General features: G+C 47.7%; 1 protein-coding gene across 4 annotated transcripts in view; it reads right to left on the bottom strand.

The window, feature by feature from the left end:
- Window positions 1-6,703, bottom strand: part of Mamld1 (mastermind like domain containing 1) — a 112,873-nt gene extending 106,170 nt beyond the window's left edge. The window contains exon 1 of one of the 4 annotated variants that reach the window (XM_076918854.1): window positions 6,606-6,703. The gene's annotated coding sequence lies outside the window, so the exon portion shown is untranslated. Of the gene's footprint in view, window positions 1-3,561; window positions 3,746-5,468; window positions 5,775-6,605 lie in introns of those variants that run through there. The other 3 variants (XM_034485770.2, XM_076918856.1, XM_076918855.1) reach the window with 3 other exon arrangements.
- Between the last annotated feature and the right edge of the window lie 8,583 nt (window positions 6,704-15,286).

Genomic DNA, 15,286 nt, shown 5'->3' with positions numbered 1-15,286 from the left:
AGAGCAGGACCCCACAGGATGGATATGAATGCGGTATAATGCGCTCTTTCTCACCTCGGTGGGGAACTCCTTGACTAACAGCCTCCAGCTCCAGGAGGCCTTTTCCTCTTCCTTTGTCACATTTATAGCCAGAACAATGGCACAACACAAGCAATGAGCAATAAACATGTACCAGAACATTCCATTTGTGAAATTTCTCTTCTCAAAGTCCTAAAGATGTTTCAGGATTTGTTGTCTAAAAATTTAAAAATCAAACTAATTCCAACTAATCTTTGCAATGCTTCTTTCCTGCCATCCAGTTGACTGTTGCTGCCTAGGTTACCCTGGTGGTGGTGGTGGTGGTGGTGGTGGTGGTGGTGGTGGTGGTGGTGGTAGAGGTGTGAGATGGGAATGGGTTTATTGTGCTGATCCATAGTAACCAGCTCCTGTTCCTCCATCATTTATCTTCCTCCCCAGTGACATCTGGGTTGGTCTATTCACAGTCTCAGCATTCTATCTGCTCCAACAAACACTCTGCCTTTTTTGCTTGGATAAAGAGATTGTTTTAGTTACGTCCATTGTATGTGAATCAACATTTATGGCAGCAAGATAATTGCCAAAGAACTGAGAGGATAAAAGTCTTTCTTTATAATGTCCATCCTTACCCATTTTTATTTTTTAAATCAATATTAACATCAAGCAGGACAGTGGCAGATTCCTGCACTGCTTCTGAATCCTTAAAGTAGGAAATGTGTTCTTTAGAAAGCATTCCTTGGAACTGGAGGGTTAAGAAAATGTTTATCATTGAGTTCCGAATCCATATCCCAGTGGGTCATGTGTGTATGTGGATAGTAGGCCTTTTTTTCCTTGTAACCTTTGCTAAATAACTACAAGGCAGCAAATCTGCTCTGTATTTAATGAGTCCTCTGGAAATATGCCAGTCTAATTTCAAAGAGTTTAGATCCTGTTATCTGTAGACCAGCCCCGTGATTAGGAGACCTGCCATCAATAGCCCCAGAGGGCTGGATTAGGAGCACTGGACAAGAGGCACTCTGGGTTGCATCTCAGCCCCTTTGCCTATAACTCTTGGTTAGAAGTTTACATTTGCCAAGACACAGGAGAGGGAACACGTGCCACTTTAATATTATTCTGATTGGCCTTCCGCCATATTTAATTCCCCTTTCCAATGCCCCTGAAAATCTTAGCTCCACTTCCTTATCCATCTCACTGTTTTCCCCAATGACAAAGCTGAACTTACATGTCATTTCCCCAGAAAATGACCATTTTGTTCACAAATCCTAATACTTCAGAACTGGAAGGCAATCAAATTCAGGGGCCACAGTAGGAATACGAGGAGGGAGGACAAACTTGCCCATGATCCCTCTGTTAATTAAGGGAAGATGGTTTTTATTTTTTAGAAAAAAATGTTTACCAGCTTCTAGTCAAATGATCTGTTCACCAGCTTCTAGTCTGTCATATGCTGTCACAGGGAAAGAAGAAGAAATCAAAATCATTGAAACTGAAAATGTTTACTACATATGCAACAGAAGCAGTCCAACTGCTGCCAGAAAAACACTTGTTTACAATCAATTTTTGTCCACCTCACAATCCCAGACAGTAATGCAGTCGGCGAGATCCACTAACAGGTGCGTTTTAAGCCTTTAGCTGCTCAAATTTAGAGTGGGGAAAAAGACATTAAACATGCTGCTGGGTTTAAAAATTCCTTTTCCTTACTGAAAAGGATCGGCAACAACAGATCTCCTATCTTAATATGCAGTGAATGTATAACCCCCTCCCCAACTCCAGCAACAGGCTATTTCCTGGTTGAGTTTAAAAATTCAATGACGTTCCTGTTTCAACCCACACATCTGTGTCACTGTCAGCGTCAGTGGCAGGAAAACAAAGTCACCCTTTGCTAATGATTTCCTAACATGGAATTTCCTTGTATCTTCTAAAGCCTTTCTTCCAACGCCAACCTGCCCCCCCCCCCCAACACATTGTACTGAAGGAAAACTGAAAGTGGTCATCCCCGGAAGAGGACGGTTTTAAAGGATATCTTGTAAGGAAGCTCTTCGACTCTTAAGATGTTTTTAAAGAGAGACTAGAGGAAGCAGTGCTAGTGTTTCCAACACGAGTAGGGACAAAGCAGATACATTTCTTCCAGGCATTTGACATTCTCAGCTCCATCTCTTTCCTCCTGAGCTCTACTATGAGCAACATTATCGATACTGGAGGAAAACTGCAGGCAGCCCCCAGAACAGGAAAGAAGCACTAGAGACCAGCAAAAGCACAAAACAATGTAGAAGCCCATCGCTTTCCCCTCTGGAGAACATCCTATTTAACATACTACCGGTCATCAGGAGAAAAGAGGGCTGTTACTTTAAGGGGAAAAAGCTGATTAGCTGCTCTAGCTGGCAGCAAACAGCTGGTCTGTCCGGCAGGTTCAAGGCCATTTCAGCTTCTCTCTTATGGAGGTACCATATGTTCCATCTAGCACATCAGCAGCTTTATTTTCCAATGATCTTGCTCCAGAAGAGATGCACAAAAGAGGGAGAAGGGAGAACCAGTAGTTCAACCTTTGATTACTTTTTTATGCTTTTACATGTAATTGGGGTGTGTGTATTTGTGCGTGTGTGGAGGGAGGTACCACTTAACCTAGCACTCTAAAGACCAAAAGATGATCAGACAACACCCTTTATCAATAAACTCCACAGATGGGAGTGGAGCAGGAGAAAGATATGCAAAAAGGAATGAGCGCGGGCACACACACTCACAAAGACTTCAACATCAGATTAAAGGGGAGTGGGGGAGGGGCGGAGTCGAGGAGGTATAAAGAGGAACAGGACTGCACGAAGACCCACAAGCTTGAGTTAGGTCCCGCCCACTTCTTACTTGTCGCTTTTTTTTTTTTTTAACTTATCAGTAGCCTTATCTTCCCAGAGGAACTTCAGGTGGAGAGAAGTGGACCATTTTGGAGAAGCGTGGAGGAGCAGGCTGACAGGATGTGAAAGGTTTCTTGGAACATCAGGCTTAAAATTGCCCTGTTTTCTCCCAAATTTGGTGGGTTGGGGCTAGGGGAGCAGGTGTAAGGGACAGGGCCCAGTAAATTCTCAATCCAGCTGAAAAACTGATGCCGGGTGCGTTTTGGGCACCCCTAGTTGCCAACACTGTGTTTGTCTAGAGGCAACAGGCCAATGCACGGTTCAGGGCCGCTTTTGCATTCTCACTTCCAGTCCCAGACTACCCTAGAGGTGCCTCAAACAAAGGGCACCCTTGGAGAGTTTCAATCCTGTCTGTGTATGTGTGTGGGGGGCGGGGGGAGATACGATAGTGGGGAGCAGGAAAGAAGAGGAATGCAGCTAGATTGCAAGGTGGTTAAAGCCTCAAACCATTACCAGTGTCTCTGCCGCCTACAGGCGCGTCAGCCACCCTAGGTTTTTTGGCTGAGAGGGGAGCCCCAAAGCAAAGTGAAACCGAGGAAAGGGCGCCCCCTATGCCCAAGCCCTGCCATCACAAGAACCTGCGGCAGTTGCCCACCCCTCTGAGCGTTCGCCGCCGCCCGCCTGGCTCCTGCCTGCTTACTGTGCAGCTGGGCAGACAGTCTTGGATGCAGGGATTTAGGGTGTCCAAGGCCAGCAGACCAAGCGCATACAGAGCGTCAGGAACTAGAGCTTTCCGCGACTTCTCGGGTTCCTACAGAGAGCCCTCAAAATACAGACTCCCCCTCCTCCATTGCCTACACTAGCCCTCCTGTCCCGAGCGGCTTGAAGCTACTTGGAGGCTGCCTCCCCCGCCCTCTGCCTCTGAGTCCCTTTCCCCTTCCCTCTCTCCAGCCTCCTGGGAAACAAAGGGGCTTTTTATAAAGCGGATTGTTGGCGGCGGCGGCGGCGGGGGTGGGAAGGAGGGGGGAATCTATAAAGACAAGAAGAGGTGGGAGGGAGGGAGGGAAGGAAAGAAGCTGCGCGGCCTCCAGGGGCCCAGAGCAGTGGTGGCAGCCGGGAAGCTCTGGTGGGTGCCTGGTAGACCCCACCCGGTCAGTGAGCACCAGAGCGAGAGCCTGCGCCTGCCAAGAAACTGGGCCGAGCCACTATGATGCTCCCATCCGCCCACCGCAGGCAGGGAACATGAGTAGCTGCCATGGCCCGGGGCCGATGGAGGCGACATGATTCCCGCGGGGGTCTTCTCTGGAAGACCGTGGCCCTTTCCCCAGCAAACTCTTTGAGAATTGCTGAGGGTTGCGGAGACTTTGCGTCTTTGTTACAGCACGGCGGTCTCTCCTCCACTAGGCTCTTTCGCCCTCACAGACAATGTCCCAGAACCGGCCTTGGTCAGCTACCCTCAAAGGGAACATTTGGCTTGGGAACGGTACTCTAAGGGGTTCCTTCTGCTGCCAAACAACAAGGACAGGCTACCCCAGTAACTGGAATCCAATCTCCCCATGATCCCTAGCCACCCGATGTCCCTGACCTCGCTCACACACACCCACATTCTGGGTGCCCGACTCAGCCGCACCCAGCTGCAGGAGCCCAGCAGGGAGTGAATACCCCAGATGGAGGCGCGTCTGTTTGCCCAGGTTCCGATGGCTTTAGGGCCGAGTTTTCAGTCTGGGTAATCCTATTAGTGTCCGCTCAGTCCGAATTTAATCACCGATCAGAATCAGACAGCACCGCTAGCTTTCCAGGCTTCGGACTCGCTGCATCAGGACGGAACCTGGCCAAGCCAAGTGGCCAAGAAAAGTATTTGGCGGCGCTCCGGGGGGCTTCCCACCCGCCCTAGGCAGAGGCTGGCGCCGGCTCTGCAGCTGAGAGAATGCCCGGGAGCCTGGAGCGCCAATTCCTGCGCAGGGGCTCTGGAAACGTCGGGTGGGAAATCAGCAGGGGTTGCCTCAGGCCCCTAGCTCTGCTCCAGGCTGCTTTCATGAGGAGGAGTTGGCAAGTGGGGTGGGGGAAGCACAGGGTAACATGCACACCCCATACTCTGCTCCGCAGCAGCAAATCGGTTTGGGGCGGGGGAATTCCTTATCCAGCACCCACTGCTGGACTCCAGGAGCTGGCATGAGAAGACAGTGTCTCTGATGGCACCTTGGGCAGTGAGCGAGTGGCCCAGGGGTGTGGGGATGCTTCCTGATAACCTAACCTAGCCTAGGGAGCCCGCGCAGCTTGAGCCCCTCTATACCTTTCCTTCTTGGAATGCAGCCGCCTCCGCCCAGTTTTGGATGCCCTCAGGGGAGCCTAAAAGAAGGCAGAGGCCAAAGACCCTAGGCTTAGAGACCTGCGCTCACCCCAGTTAGGCCAGTCTGAGAAGGGGGTAGTCAATCCCCAGCACCAGGTGGGCCGTGTGTTCAGAGCAAACTTTGGGGTCTCCCATTTCACAGCATCCCAGGGTCCCGTATCCTAAAAGATGGAGACTATAACTGGGGGCTATAAGTGCACCCTAGAGTCCCCCCCCACCCGCGCAGTTGGACTTCCCGCACCCGCCTTCGCCCTTACCGTGTTGCGGAGCTCCAGCAGCAGCCAGGGCAGAGCCAGAGGGGCGGGCGGCCGCCGGCACGGGCAGCTTAGCCGCAGGCGCCCGCCGAATGGCCCAGCCGGATTGAAGATCACCCCCTGGCTAGCGGCCGGTGCCCCCGCGCCCGCCCGCCTCCCGCCGCTTCAGCTCGCGGCCAAGTTCATGCTGGCGGCGCTGCAGTGGCGGCCTCAATCTGCTCGCTCCATTCCCACCGCCCGGCTCCGCGCCGCGCGCCCGGAAGGTGGAGTTTCGGGGGTTTAAGTTACTGATAGGCATTTCTCACTGCTGTGTCACTCGGGGAGGAGGAGACACGCACGCCGCACACTCACACACCCTCACACTCACGGCAACGAGCAGCTCTGGTCTTAAAGGAGAAGCTGCGTTGCCCTGCCTGCGACCCCACCGGCCTCGAGCCATGAAAGGCAGGGTTTTCAGATCAAGATGTAGCCACAAGCAGCCTAAGAGCTGGTCGCCCAAGGGACCTTACAAATCCTCCAGACACTTTTTAATGAGGAAAGGATCTGCCGGCTAGATTCGCAGTTGCAGCCTCATTTCTCCGTTATGGCTACTGAAGCAGCTGGGGGGGGGGGAGGGGGACCAGAGAAGTGGAAAGAGTGAGGGTACAGTTACCTCCAAGGCTCCTTTGCAGGTGAAGGGTGGCCTGTACCAGCAAAGTCAAGTGGCTTGACTTGACTGTGCCCTGATGGGGAGAAGCAACAGCAGAGTTAGAAATGGACCCTAGTCATAAATGGATGGAGCCACCCGAGGGCCACAGGAGACCCTGCTGGGCTTAGGGGGAAAAGCCATGTTCCTCAGTTTGGGAACGGAGCAAGCTGGTGGCTAGTGAGGGTTAGTGATGGGCAGAATAGTGAGAGTGAGGAAAAGCCAGCACTCAGCCGTGATAAGGTGAAAGAATGTTCCAGATTGAAGATAGAGGATCAGAGGATGAAAGACAACCAAGAGAAAAGTGACAAAGACAGACAGACAATGATGATGATGATGATGATGATGATGATGATGAAGCAAAACGGGAGGGAGACCTTTTCTCAATCTCTGCAGAGCTAGACTCTGAAACAAGAGCTGCCAGCTCCTCCCCTCCTTCTGGTAAGGGTGCTCACCTGCAGTGGGTGGCAGCTGCACTGGTGGCGCTGATCTCACTTCCACGTAGGGAGGCAATATGTCTGTAGGCTCACCAACAGCTCATACCTAGATGGTTAAACAAACCGACCAGTAGTGACTACAGTAGGGACCTAGCCTCTCAAAGGTCAGCTATTAACCTACACACCACCGCCCCAACCCCCTCCCCTCCCCTGAGCCAATGCGCGCGCCTTTTCCCTCCTTAGTGTTCCTATCCTTGTTCCCCCTCCCCTTCTCCCCCCTCCTGTCCTTAGCTCAGAGGCTGGTTGTTGTCCTGGCTGCCAGTAAGCTTATCCCGGAACTCAGGCGCGCTGGTCACAGTCTCTCTATTAAGCAATCTCTCTTTCTCTGAGTCCAGGGCTAGCAAAGACCATTCTAGAGCTGGGCTGGACTAGCTGCTATGGTGGAGTTCATCACAGAACCATCACCTGTGGCTTTTTGCAGTGCTGTGAGTTCCTTATAAACTGCCCGGTAGACCAGTGCGCACTCTGTACCCTGGCGAGGCTGGAGCCTCTTCTCTCCTCTCTCCCTCTCCTCCTCTCCTCCTCTCCTCCTCTCTCCTCTCTCCTCTCTCCTCTCTCCTCTCTCCTCTCTCCTCTCTCCTCTCTCCTCTCTCCTCTCTCCTCTCTCCTCTCTCCTCTCTCCTCTCTCCTCTCTCCTCTCTCCCCTCTCCCCTCTCCCCTCTCCCCTCTCCCCTCTCCCCTCTCCCCTCTCTCCCTCTCCCCCTCTCCCCCTCTCCCCCCTCCCCCTCTCCCCCTCTCCCCCTCTCCCCCCTCCCCCTCTCCCCTTTCTTCCCTCCCTCCCCTCTCTCCCCCCTCCCCCTCTCCCCTCTCCCCCCTCCCCTCTCCCCCTCTCCCCCTCTCCCCCTCTCCCCCTCTCCCCTTTCTTCCCTCCCTCCCCTCTCTCTCCCCTCTCCCCTCTCTCTCTCCCCTCCCTCTCCCCTCTTTCCCCTCTCTCTCTCCCCTCCCCTCTCCCCTCTTTCCCCTCTCCCCCTCCCCCTCTTTTTCTGTGTGCTCCCTGGTAGTGGGCTGCACCCCTTCTTCAAAATACCCGACCCAGGCATATTACTAACCTGAACTATCCCTGGCAGTAGCGGTAGCCGTGGCAGCGGCGGCAGCAGCAGCCGCTGCAGTAGCAGTAGTACCAGAGGCTGAGCAACACAGGGGAATGTGTAACTACTCCCACAGCTCAGCTATCGCTGAGCTCTAGCAGGTACCTCTTATTAGCAACCTGCAGCTTGTCTGCCTGTTTGAGGGAGTCCAGGGCCATAAAGGGGTGGGGCTGCTGTCCACTCAGCCCCTCCTTTCATCCCCTCCCTAGCCCTAGGACATAGGACAATCTGGAGGGAGGGAGTCAAAATTTATAGAATCAACAAAAAAAAAAATCCACTGATGGGCTTCTTTGGTGCTACGCAGCAGGGCTGTCTCTTCCACGGTAGTTCTTAAGGAAGTTCTGTGGTGACCCAGCTCTATCTGGACCCAAACTCAAAGCACAGATGCTAGATACTGGAGGAATGAAGCATCCAATGGGAGAAGAGGGTACATTCCTCAGCCTGGTTGTTTGGTAGGAATACATTATAGCTGGGTCCAATCCTTTCTACTTTGGACCTGCAGTTGCCAGCAAAGGCTATGGGTTGCTAGTGAGTCAATCTAGGATACCCACACTCAGGGCTTACATAGAGAAGATTTCACCTAGAGCTCCTATGGTTGAAAGAGCTTGAGAGTCTTTTAAAGAATATCTGATTAAACAGAGTTAAAGGGAGTACGACATTGTTCAAGGGCTTGGAAGTTTTATCTTTTAAATATGCTGTAGCCAAGAAGGTGAAAGGTAAAGTTCTACTCCTGGTAATAGACCACTCAAGCCTCAAGTCACTCTGCTTCCCCCAGGAAGGAAGGGATAACTATTTTTCCAAAGTGTCTTGAGAAGTAAAGATCACAGCTGTACCTGTCCTAAAGCTAACTGCTTGGCACTACTAGTTATCTGAAACTACACATGAATCCAACTTAGCCAGACTCCTGCTGGATCCTTAGCATGCCTAGCCATAGTTCAAGATCTAAGCTCAGGGCAACACATTTTCTTGGAAGCTTCAATGGTTTTTCTCTTTCAGCCATACTCCTATCTAGCCCCACAGAAATTCTGGCTTCAGAACAAAGCCACAATCTCAAATCTTTTCTGCTCCTCTGTGGATATCCTATGCTTCCAGCCTCCTGTATCTCCTACTGGCTCACTCCAGGTGCAAGCTTGCCCAGGCCCTTCCCTCTAGTAGATCCCTCTGCCTCCTGCTATGCAAAATGCTGAATTGACTCCCCATAGCACTGTACAAAGCTGAAGGGTTTCTCATGACCACGTGGGACACATCTTCCTATCTCCTCTGTTGCCATGAATCACCCTGAATGAGCCTTCTGACACTTCTTCAACAGGCTAGGTACCTTCCCACCTTAGGGCCTTTGCACTAGCTCTTCCCTAGGGCTGGAATTCACTTCCCCCAGACAGGCCAGCTCCCTCATTTCCTTTATTCTTGATATAAATGTCACCTGGCCACCCTGTTTAATGTTTCAAAGCTCTACGCCCATCTCTGGCACTTCCTCTCCCTTTCCCTGCTTTGTTTTCTCCCCAGCACTCAGCAGCAGCTGGCCTCTCTATAAGTTACATCCCAGAAGGGGCAGCCCTGAGTCTGCTTTATGTACCTCTGGGTTGTCCACTCTAACTGGTATGGCATCTCTATTGACTGTACATAGATTCTGTTTTTCCTGGAGCTTTCTAGGAAGCTGGGGGAAGGGATGCTGGCCACAGGATTGTACACACCCTAGAAAAGAGACACATATTTTTCAGGAGGACTTTGACCTAAACAAATGTTAAGAAGGATGAAGGTCAAGCAAAGAGCTTAGTGGATACAGTCCTGGCTTGTGAGTGTAGACATACAGAGGAATCCCATAGAAGTCTCAAGGAACTGAGGCCCCCACCCCCAGGAAGCTCCTGGTTCTGCTACTACGAGTCTGTCAAAGCCTTGAGGATGAGCTATTAGAGTCCAGGGGCACTATGCCAAGGCATATATAGGCCCTGCCTTAGGTCTGACCCAAACGTGGACCTGCATGGTTTTGAAAACAATCAGCAGCTACCCGTTATTCAGTCAGGTTTCTGTGAACACATGCCAAGTGTTCAAAAGTTCACATGAAAAATGGTGGGGGAGGGGTTATCTGGGTAACCCCTGGAATTCTATTTTGGGAGTGGGGCTGCCCAGGTAGAGGCCAGGGAAGAGTCATTTGTTGACTAAAAATCGGGAAACAGACCTGGTTGCTTCATCTTCCCTCCTTTCTTCCCTTGCCTCTAAGGGCTCCTGCTGTTGCTGATACTAAATGCAAAAGGCACCATCTCCTGACTCTCCCAGTTTTTTTTGTTTGTTTGTAAAACAAAATCATGTTGGTAGTTTCTGCCTTGTTTTTGGAATTGTCAAGGTTGCATACAATTCCCTCATACCTGTAGGTCACCCTTGCCAGGGTACTCAGCTGTTAGGATTTGAATCTGAAATGTCCTCCACAGGTTCATGGATGGTTTGAATGCTTGGTCCCCAGTTGGTAGTGGCAATTTTAGGGGATCAGGTCTAGGTAGAGGAAGTATGTTGTTATGTGGAGCTGTTAGAGATGTATTATCCCTACTTGCTTACTGATTTTCTCTGCCTCCTGTTCAGACACAAAGTTAATTGCTGTCCTCTGTCAAACATTCCCCCTGCCTTGAGGTCCCACCCAAGCACGAAGGGACAAACAACACAGAGTGAGTTAACCCTAAGTTAACCCTAAGCTAAAATATTCTTATAAGTTGTTTTGGTCACTCATTTCATCACAGTTAACATGAGAGGAGCTAGGCACTGGCCTAGAGCTTATTAGCCATCAAATAAGAGGATGCTGTTGTGATCATTATCCTAAATGCCCATGGAGACAGGAGACTGGGGTTGAATCTAACAAAATGCAGCACATTCAAGTGACAACTCAGGCTCTGGATGGGGAAGTCCAAACGCCTGATGATGCCTGGCTTCTTTGTAAGTGTCCTGGATGTCTGTACCAGGTGAAAAGGCAGAGTCCAGCACCAGGGTGGACATCTTCTACTGGTACAGTAGAAGGAAGTCCTTAGGAAACAAATTGAATTCTTTCTCTTTTCTGAGTTCTTAAGCAATTTTAATTTTCCCTGGAATGTCATTAATAGTAAGCATTTCTAAGTGGAAACAAATAGGAAATAGTTAAAATATTGATTGTAATTTCCTGGCTACTCCTCTGATTAAAAAAAAAATAAAACATTTAGCTTTTTTTGAAAGCCCACATTAGCAAGTGAACAGTTAATTAAGGAGCTGTAGAATAGCTTGCATTGATTTCACCATAAAGCCAGGAAATGGTGGCTAAAAGTCATTTTTTTCCTTCTACTCCTTGCTTACCATGAACTCAGCTTCCCAGATTGCCATAGGTAAATCATTAAAGCACAGATAAGGATGGGAAACAGCCTTTGAAACAGGCATGGGTAAACAATTTAGGGAATTAACATAGATCCAGATGGCTGGAAGCTATCCCCCAGCACCATGCAGAAAACTGAAAGATATTGTTAAAGCACTTGTGTAGACAAAATTATGCAGATGGCTTACTAATTATTGATTTTCATGCTATGACATTTTCCCCAACAGCGCAGGCACTACTCAGGCCCCACATGGGAAGACATTCTATCCAGTGATGTAGGACCCTTCAGACCATTGTGATTTGTGATAAAAAAGGAAACAAAACAGCACAACACTGGCCTGTGGCTGTCCTGGCAACCAGCTGAGCTGCCGCTGCCCTGTCGTCATAACTGTGCAGAAGGTTAATATGACCCAACATCAGGAGTAGTTTTGACCAAGAAGTTTAGAGAGGAAATCCAGACATGGTGCCCTAAGTGACCCAAGGCAAAACACAACCAGAAGGAGCTGATGCTCAAGGACAGACCTACTATGTGCCAGGCCTTGTGCCTCCCATCTGATGAGCTCACTGAGGCTCCCAACAGCAAATTTCAGAAGTAAGCAAACTGAAGCTCGGTGAGATTATCACCATGGACGCAAGATTTTAATGTACTAAGCATTGTGGAATAGAGCAGGCTCAGTATCACTTGGTTAGCACAAAGCTCCCCAGGGAGGAAGTGAAGAAAATGTACATTTCACACATAGGCTCTGTGCCTGGTGCTTCAGTGGCTAGCCTGTCTTGACTTACGAAAAGAACTCTCTTGTTTGCAGAAATTGTGTCAGCTCATTGATGAGACCTTGGTAGCTTGAAATTGGTTGTAGGGGAAATAATTACTCCAAGAAATGGGCATTTGCTACAAATTAGAGTGGGTTGATAAACACCAGCTAAGCAGCACTGATGAGTAACTGTGGCCGGGACCAGTTTGGCAGCATGTGAAATGGAGAAAACAATAGTGATCACCATATCAAAGCATTGAAGTAATGAAATACAATAATACAATTGCCTAGGATAGTAGGACCATGGGCCATATAGGTCCATGAAAGACCCAATATACAGCATGTCTCTGGAAGGTTATACTGGAGCTGACAGTTGATGTCATCTAGAAACATCAAAATAATCATTAACACTGGTTCAACGCCTTATGTTTGTGGTGATGTGCAAGCAAATGAATTGTATTGCCAGCCATAGAAAGTGGAGACAGTTAAATATAGTATAAAATATTTGATACTACATGATTGGACATTTATCATATTTTTGAGAGGGTCTCATGTGGTTTGGGTCAGCCTCAAGCTTTATATGTAGCCAAGGATGATCTTGACTTTATGCTCTGTGTTCCTCTGTTTTCCAAGGGCTAGGATTACATGTGTGTATGTACCATCATGTCTGGTTTTTAATGTGGTGTTGTTGGTCAAACCCAGGGCATCGTGCATGGTAGGCAAACATTCTACTTATAGCTATGTCCTTAGCTCCCATTTCTCATACTTTTAATTGCTAGTTTAGAATGTACTACTTATAAAAATAACAGTTTACTGTAAAAAACCAATCTGTCACATTATAGCACTTTATGCTTTTGCTGTTTTTTCCAATTCTTGATGGCATCATTTTTTCTTGTATTTGATTTTATGCTGTGATGGTTGTCATGGCCCTAGGACAACACATTATATAGTATAGCCGTACCATATTCCTCAGGGGGTTAGGCGATGTAGGTCTGTGTAAGTCTATACCATAATATTACCAAAAAGGCATTTCTTAGAATGCATCTCTATTATTAAATGTCACATGACTATATAAGTGATCAGTTTGCACTACGTATAAAAACAAGCATGCCACTACTGTTATTAAATATTATGGAATTATACTTAGGTGGTCATGCATTTCTTTTAGATCAGTGGTACTCAATCTGTGAACCATGACCCCTTTGGGGTTGAATGACTCTTTCACAGGGGTCACTTAAGACCATTGGAAAATACAAATATTTACGTTACAATTCATAATAGTAACAAAGTTACAATTATGAAGTAGCAACAAAAATAATTTTATGGCTAGGGGTCAGCACACCATGAGGAATTGCATTAAACTGTATTACTGTATAAACTGTATTGTTAAAGGGTCACAGCATTAGGAAGGTTGAGAATCACCAATCAAAGTAACAACATCCCTACTAGTCTCCCTACCTCCAGTTTTGTCTCTTCCAGTGTAGCATTTTCATAGGTACTTTGATTAATTTTTAGAATGCTGATATTTATCTGCTTAAAATATATCAATGGCAACTCATTACCTTTCAGGCTGAAGTTCCACCTCTTTATTTAACATATATTTTCATCTAATGTGTTCCTTTTGCAAAATACCAAAATCTCTTAATTTTCTATGACTTCTACAACAAAAGTAATCAAGTCTGGGATTGGATGGGGGCTTCCATAGTTTTGGAGGCTTGGTCCATGAAAGGAAGGTAGTGTTCAGGCTAATTCATTCTAGGTCTGAGAGGGAGAATCTGTTTAAGATCCCTCTCTCTAGCTTGAAGATGGCTAGATTCCCCCTATGTCTTTTATATCCTTTTCCTTCAAGGTATTGTGCGTTCACAGTTCCCATTTTTGTAAAGACACAAGATATACTGGATTTTGGTCGAGATTATCCCTGCTCCAAATGGCCTCATCCTAACTGATTACATATCTAATGACAATATTTCCATGATTATGCTTATATGCTTAAGAATTGAAGTGACGTTGGCAGTTTAAGTTATGAACAGGGGAAGCACAACTCAGTCTATACCAGCATACCCTTTGGTTTTCAAGAGTTAGTGTCTTTCTCACAAAGTACTCCATCTCAACATCTCCCAGAGCTCATTTCAGCCTCACTTATCTCTCTTAGTCCCAACTTTTGTCCAAATGTCATCTCAATTAGGCAAGGTTGAGATTTAGGGTACAGTTAACCCATCCTGGTAACAAATTATTTTCCATCTTGAATCTGTGAAACTAAGTAATAAGTTACCTACTTCTAGGATACAAAGGTAGGACAAGAATAAAGCAGCTGTTCCCAACCTAAATGAAGAAGTGGAAAGGACAAAAGAGGTGCTTGCTTGTGAGAAAGTCTAAAATCCAGTAGGTCAGGTCTCAATCCCTTTTCATAGTTTGAGAACTTCTTTGGCTTGATGCTCTGCCCTCCAGGCTTGTCCTTATTCTTCACCAAGACAACCCATGCGATAGACACAGTAAATCTCAAATTGTTCTGAAGCAGGCTGTTCTTTCACATATACATGCTGTGCACAAGTTGTTCTTTCCAGGCATCCAGGGGCCCTTCTTTCTCTGATCACTGTGGCACATAACTGTAGTTACTGAGTCCTGGGTAGAGCCTTAGCTCCACATCTGAGAGGTTTTCTTTGACCACTTCCTGCATCTGCCCCAGAAGAAGGAGCTCCATGATTTGTGAAATGTACTTTCAGTACCTGTGCAGTTGTCAGGGTAGCCACTATCCTGCTTAAAACTGCCTATCCTATTGCTCACTCTTTAGAATGGGTGCTCCTTGAATTCAGGTACCTGCACATCTTGATCATGTCTTGGTCACAAAGGACTGAGTAACTTTTAATGTTTCATTATCTTAGTGGTTTGACAAATGCACAAAGGAACATTTCCTGAGTACCTACAGTGTACAGAGTATTAGACTTGGGTTTTCCGTTCTTGGAAAGAGGAGGGAGAATGAAAAATTCTATCAGTCATTAGAGACAACTTATGTTACATGCTTGAGGTATAGAGGGAACCCTTAGCCACAAGTACTGACACCTCAGTTTTTAGCTTATTGGACAATGATGTTGACCTAATGTAAAAGAACAACATAGTGAGAAAACATGTCTACAAACTCTAGGCTTTAGCACCTAGAGAATATGTGACCTCGGGCAGCATACTTACCCCTCCTGTGAGTCTGTTTCCTTAGATGTGACACGGGGCAACCTCACAAAGTTAGTGTGGAAAACTCAATGTGTTCATAGCTACCAAACAGTAGCCATTATTCAGAGATAGGCACAGCTTAAGTAGGTGTTCTAGCACCTATTGCTGCTGAATCCTGCTTGTCTGGCCTAGAATAAGATTTCAGAAAAGCAAGTTTCACTCTTGTCCTGTCCACGGTATGACTTCAGTAAATACTTCAGTATGTGGGAAGGTTATAGGTCTCTAAATAGCCAGTGGTACCAG

Source organism: Arvicanthis niloticus, chromosome X (assembly GCF_011762505.2).
Source record: "Arvicanthis niloticus isolate mArvNil1 chromosome X, mArvNil1.pat.X, whole genome shotgun sequence".
Classification (NCBI taxonomy): domain Eukaryota; kingdom Metazoa; phylum Chordata; class Mammalia; order Rodentia; family Muridae; genus Arvicanthis; species Arvicanthis niloticus.
This window is presented reverse-complemented; position numbering and strand designations above follow the sequence as displayed.